General features: G+C 33.2%; 2 non-coding genes across 2 annotated transcripts; both read right to left on the bottom strand.

Moving 5' to 3' along the window:
• Positions 1 to 2,693: 2,693 nt before the first annotated feature.
• On the bottom strand, positions 2,694 to 2,872 carry LOC127012443 (5.8S ribosomal RNA). Its single transcript, XR_007765932.1, has one exon. It is a non-coding gene; the product is annotated as a 5.8S ribosomal RNA (ribosomal RNA).
• Positions 2,873 to 4,079: 1,207 nt separating this feature from the next.
• Positions 4,080 to 6,074, bottom strand: LOC127012435 (small subunit ribosomal RNA). The gene has a single exon (XR_007765926.1). It is a non-coding gene; the product is annotated as a small subunit ribosomal RNA (ribosomal RNA).
• Positions 6,075 to 6,706: the final 632 nt, after the last annotated feature.

Raw genomic sequence — 6,706 nt, 5'->3', positions numbered from 1 at the left:
CCCAATCAAGCCCGACTATCTCAATCTTCAGAGCCAATCCTTATCCCGAAGTTACGGATCTAATTTGCCGACTTCCCTTACCTACATTATTCTATCGACTAGAGACTCTTCACCTTGGAGACCAGCTGCGGATATTGGTACGGCCTGTTGAGAAGTTTGCGTGTCCCCACCATAAATTTTCAAGGTCCGAGGAGAAAATATCGACACAACAGTATATGTCATGCTCTTCTAGCCCATCTACCATATCTCTCTGCGAAAGACTTCCATGGTAGTACGGCTATAAAACAGAAAAGAAAACTCTTCCGATATCTCTCGACGGCTTCTTTATGGTCGTTCCTGTTGCCAGGATGAGCACGAGGCCCATATTTAATAACAAACGGATACTCAACAGGTTACGGAATTGGAACCGTATTCCCTTTCGTTCAAAATTATTCAAGTATATTAATTTAGCTAGATTTTATATAATATATATATTTGTTTGGCATTTGTATTTTACTTGAAAATTTTCGGCTTTCGCCTTGAACTTAGGACCGACTAACTCGTGATCAACCACTGTTCACACGAAACCCTTCTCCACTTCAGTCCTCCAAGGTCTCATTCGATTATTTGCTACTACCACCAAGATCTGTACCAATGGCAGCTCCATGCAGGCTTACGCCAAACACTTCTACGCATACCATTGTACCTTCCTACTCACTAAAGTTTCAAAATTTATATTACAAGTAATATAAATCATCTACTTTAGCGGTAATGTATAGGTATACAACTTAAGCGCCATCCATTTTAAGGGCTAGTTGCTTCGGCAGGTGAGTTGTTACACACTCCTTAGCGGATTTCGACTTCCATGATCACCGTCCTGCTGTTTTAAGCAACCAACGCCTTTCATGGTATCTGCATGAGTTGTTAATTTGGGCACCGTAACATTACGTTTGGTTCATCCCACAGCGCCAGTTCTGCTTACCAAAAGTGGCCCACTGGGCACATTATATCATAACCTTGAACTTCATATCAAGAAAGTTAAGGTTCTTACCCATTTAAAGTTTGAGAATAGGTTAAGATCGTTTCGACCCTAAGGCCTCTAATCATTCGCTTTACCAGATAAGATTATTTTATATAATATTAAAATGCACCAGCTATCCTGAGGGAAACTTCGGAAGGAACCAGCTACTAGATGGTTCGATTGGTCTTTCGCCCCTATACTCAATTCTGACAATCGATTTGCACGTCAGAACTGTTTCGGTCTTCCATCAGGGTTTCCCCTGACTTCAACCTGATCAAGTATAGTTCACCATCTTTCGGGTCACAGCATATATGCTCAAGGTACGTTCCAGTTAGAGGCATAAATAATATAAATATCATTATACATAACTATATAGAACGCCCCGGGATTGTGTTAATTAGCTATAAATAGTTAAAAAACTAATCCCATTATTAGTCAAGTTAATTACGCTATTAGGTTTATATCCCAATAACTTGCACATATGTTAGACTCCTTGGTCCGTGTTTCAAGACGGGTCCCGAAGGTATCCTGAATCTTTCGCATTGTTAATCCTACAAGTGCATATAATAAACACAAAAATCAATGATAATTATGCCATTATATAATTCCGAAAAATTAACGCACTGTATTCATATAAATCTATCAGCACTTTATCAAATTAATAACATTTATTCTGTGTTAAAATGCAAGCAAATTAATTTGAATAAACTATAAGTTATATTTTATGATAAATTTGGTATGCTAATAGATTACAATGTCCTTATATGGAAAAAATGCACACTATTATCATAATATTGTTTAAATATTACAATTCTAATGATGAATTTTCCATAACGGATATTCAGGTTCATCGGGCTTAACCTCTAAGCAGTTTCACGTACTGTTTAACTCTCTATTCAGAGTTCTTTTCAACTTTCCCTCACGGTACTTGTTTACTATCGGTCTCATGGTTATATTTAGTTTTAGATGGAGTTTACCACCCACTTAGTGCTGCACTATCAAGCAACACGACTCTTTGGAAACATCATCTAGTAATCATTAACGTTATACGGGCCTGGCACCCTCTATGGGTAAATGGCCTCATTTAAGAAGGACTTAAATCGTTAATTTCTCATACTAGAATATTGACGCTCCATACACTGCATCTCACATTTGCCATATAGACAAAGTGACTTAGTGCTGAACTGATTTCTTTTCGCTCGCCGCTACTAAGAAAATCCTTGTTAGTTTCTTTTCCTCCCCTAATTAATATGCTTAAATTCAGGGGGTAGTCCCATATGAGTTGAGGTTGTGTATAACTTTTATATGCAATTAATTCTTTATATATAATGATAAAACATTTTATTAAATTCGTTATATTAATAATATCTGTATATAAATGGCATTTGTTTGATTTAACGAATCAACGAAGAACAATAATATTGTCAACGGTTTTCTATTTTCTAATCATTAATAAGAGACAATTCTAGATAAATTTTTATGCTAGACATTTCTCAGTATCATTTGATTGAAAAAGAAAATATTTCTCTTCGTTTTTCACATTCAAATTATTTACTAATGTGAGATAATGTTTTTCATATATTTTTTAATATTATGAATAAAATAATTAAATTATTATTATCCAATAATATACCATATGCTTATAAAATTTCATTATAAAATTTGTATAAGCAACTTAATTAGCATAGTCTTACAACCCTCAACCATATGTAGTCCAAGCAGCACTATAAAATTAATTAAAGTACATAACAGCATGGACTGCGATATGCGTTCAAAATGTCGATGTTCATGTGTCCTGCAGTTCACACGATGACGCACAGTTTGCTGCGTTCTTCATCGACCCATGAGCCGAGTGATCCACCGCTTAGAGTTTTATAAATTGGTTTCTTAATTTTGTCAAATATGTTTTTATTGAAAGAAATTAAAAATACACCATTTTACTGGCATATATCAATTCCTTCAATAAATTTATTTTTATACCTAAAACGAATGCTGCGAAATGTCTTAGTTTTATATAACCAATATATATCAAAGTATTTCTTTTTAAATTGCATTTATTGTAAATAAATATATATATATATATATATTAATACTTTTTTAGCGATATAAATTGAAATTTATATAAAACATTAACCTGTATAAAACCAGGTACAACATTGTACATTTTAGGTTGTTGCATTATCCAATGTATGCGCATAACTGAGATGAACAATACATATCGCAACGCGTGTATATTATGGTCCATATACACACAGTATTTTAATTGTGTTTATATACAATAATAATTTAATATTATTATTTTAATAATTCGATTTGCTTGTTCGAATTTTTATTTGTTTGCTTTGGCTGCTTATTATTTCTCTCATATGTATTAAATACAATATATAATTTTAATATTTGCATTATTTCGATTTGCTTGTTCGAAATTTTATTTGATCTATATTAGATCTCATATACATTTTGGCAATTCATATTTTATTTGTATTATTATAATGTATTTATTATAATATAAACAAATATTTTATTAACGGTAAGGATATACAATAATAATTTAATATTATTATTTTAATAATTCGATTTGCTTGTTCGAATTTTTATTTGTTTGCTTTGGCTGCTTATTATTTCTCTCATATGTATTAAATACAATATATAATTTTAATATTTGCATTATTTCGATTTGCTTGTTCGAAATTTTATTTGATCTATATTAGATCTCATATACATTTTGGCGATTCATATTTTATTTGTATTATTATAATGTATTTATTATAATATAAACAAATATTTTATTAACGGTAAGGATATACAATAATAATTTAATATTATTATTTTAATAATTCGATTTGCTTGTTCGAATTTTTATTTGTTTGCTTTGGCTGCTTATTAATTTCTCTCATATGTATTAAATACAATATATAATTTTAATATTTGCATTATTTCGATTTGCTTGTTCGAAATTTTATTTGATCTATATTAGATCTCATATACATTTTGGCGATTCATATTTTATTTGTAATACTATAATGTATTTATTATAATATAAACAAATATTTTATTAACGGTAAGGATATTAAAACATTAATGATCCTTCCGCAGGTTCACCTACGGAAACCTTGTTACGACTTTTACTTCCTCTAAATAATCAAGTTCGGTCAACTTTTGCGAAACAACCGTAACACGCAAGGCGTCACAGTGATCACGTCCGGAGACCTCACTAAATAATTCAATCGGTAGTAGCGACGGGCGGTGTGTACAAAGGGCAGGGACGTAATCAATGCGAGTTAATGACTCACACTTACTGGGAATTCCAAGTTCATGTGAACAGTTTCAGTTCACAATCCCAAGCATGAAAGTGGTTCAGCGGTTTACCCGGACCTCTCGGTCTAGGAAATACACGTTGATACTTTCATTGTAGCGCGCGTGCAGCCCAGGACATCTAAGGGCATCACAGACCTGTTATTGCTCAATCTCATTATTGCTAGACGCAATTTGTCCATTTAAGAAGCTAGTGTCCTTATAATGGGACAAACCAACAGGTACGGCTCCACTTATATAAACACATTCAAACACAATAAACATTTTACTGCCACCATGAATGAAGGCTATATAAGCTTCAACACCATAATCCTGAAGATATCTATTTAATATATTTGAGTCTCGTTCGTTATCGGAATTAACCAGACAAATCACTCCACGAACTAAGAACGGCCATGCACCACCACCCATAGATTCGAGAAAGAGCTATCAATCTGTCTTACACACTTATGTTCGGACCTGGTAAGTTTTCCCGTGTTGAGTCAAATTAAGCCGCAGGCTCCACTCCTGGTGGTGCCCTTCCGTCAATTCCTTTAAGTTTCAGCTTTGCAACCATACTTCCCCCGGAGCCCAAAAGCTTTGGTTTCCCGGGAAGCGACTGAGAGAGCCATAAAAGTAGCTACACCCAATTGCTAGCTGGCATCGTTTATGGTTAGAACTAGGGCGGTATCTGATCGCCTTCGAACCTCTAACTTTCGTTCTTGATTAATGAAAACATCTTTGGCAAATGCTTTCGCTTAAGTTAGTCTTACGACGGTCCAAGAATTTCACCTCTCGCGTCGTAATACTAATGCCCCCAAACTGCTTCTATTAATCATTACCTCTTGATCTGAAAACCAATGAAAGCAGAACAGAGGTCTTATTTCATTATCCCATGCACAGAATATTCAGGCATTTGAAGCCTGCTTTAAGCACTCTAATTTGTTCAAAGTAATTGTACCGGCCCACAATAACACTCGTTTAAGAGCACTAATGCAGGTTTTTAAATAGGAGGAACATATGAAAAAATACAAGTATCTAAGCACATGTAAGAACTCCACCGGTAATACGCTTACATACATAAAGGTATAGTACTAACCACAATTGTAAGTTGTACTACCCGTATGAAGCACAAGTTCAACTACGAACGTTTTAACCGCAACAACTTTAATATACGCTATTGGAGCTGGAATTACCGCGGCTGCTGGCACCAGACTTGCCCTCCAATTGGTCCTTGTTAAAGGATTTAAAGTGTACTCATTCCAATTACAGGGCCTCGGATATGAGTCCTGTATTGTTATTTTTCGTCACTACCTCCCCGAGCTGGGAGTGGGTAATTTACGCGCCTGCTGCCTTCCTTAGATGTGGTAGCCGTTTCTCAGGCTCCCTCTCCGGAATCGAACCCTGATTCCCCGTTACCCGTTGCAACCATGGTAGTCCTAGATACTACCATCAAAAGTTGATAGGGCAGACATTTGAAAGATCTGTCGTCGGTACAAGACCATACGATCTGCATGTTATCTAGAGTTCAACCAATATAACGATCTTGCGATCGCTTGGTTTTAGCCTAATAAAAGCACATGTTCCATAAGGTTCATGTTTTAATTGCATGTATTAGCTCTAGAATTACCACAGTTATCCAAGTAACTGTTAACGATCTAAGGAACCATAACTGATATAATGAGCCTTTTGCGGTTTCACTTTTAATTCGTGTGTACTTAGACATGCATGGCTTAATCTTTGAGACAAGCATATAACTACTGGCAGGATCAACCAGAATAATGTTTTTATTCATATTTCATTCATATTTTTTGAATAGAAATTAGCAATATATATGTTGTTATAGATTTTATTTCTATCGAATACGGCCATTTTTATATAGCATTCGTATACGTTTGTTTTCCAATTTATACTTGTTTCGCCACTAATAATAACAAGTTTTTATTGATGTCAAAAAGAATCATATTCTTTATAAACACAATATTTATTTTTCATATATTTTCTTTATATATGCACATTTCATTCTAAAATATCATTTTTGTTCGACATACATAATATATTGTATCCACACATGTACAATTTTTGTTTAACCAATATAAGATATTGAGTTAATCATTTGTATTTTGACGATAAATTTAAAATTTATCTATATATATCCATATAAGTCTCTGGTAATATATAAAATAGAACCGAGTGTATATATATAATTATTACTACTATATTTATTTCTTAAATAATATATACTTATATATTATTTATATATATACTCTTTATTATATATTATATAATTTCTTAAATAACTCTCTTAATAGCTATTTTTTATTATCAACAATATAAGTTGATATTAATATTGAAAATGTATTCATAATTACATTTTTATATTTCTTTGGTAGACTTTTATGTACTATTATT

This window comes from Drosophila biarmipes, unplaced genomic scaffold, assembly GCF_025231255.1.
Source record: "Drosophila biarmipes strain raj3 unplaced genomic scaffold, RU_DBia_V1.1 ptg000081l, whole genome shotgun sequence".
Classification (NCBI taxonomy): Eukaryota; Metazoa; Arthropoda; class Insecta; order Diptera; family Drosophilidae; genus Drosophila; species Drosophila biarmipes.
This window is presented reverse-complemented; position numbering and strand designations above follow the sequence as displayed.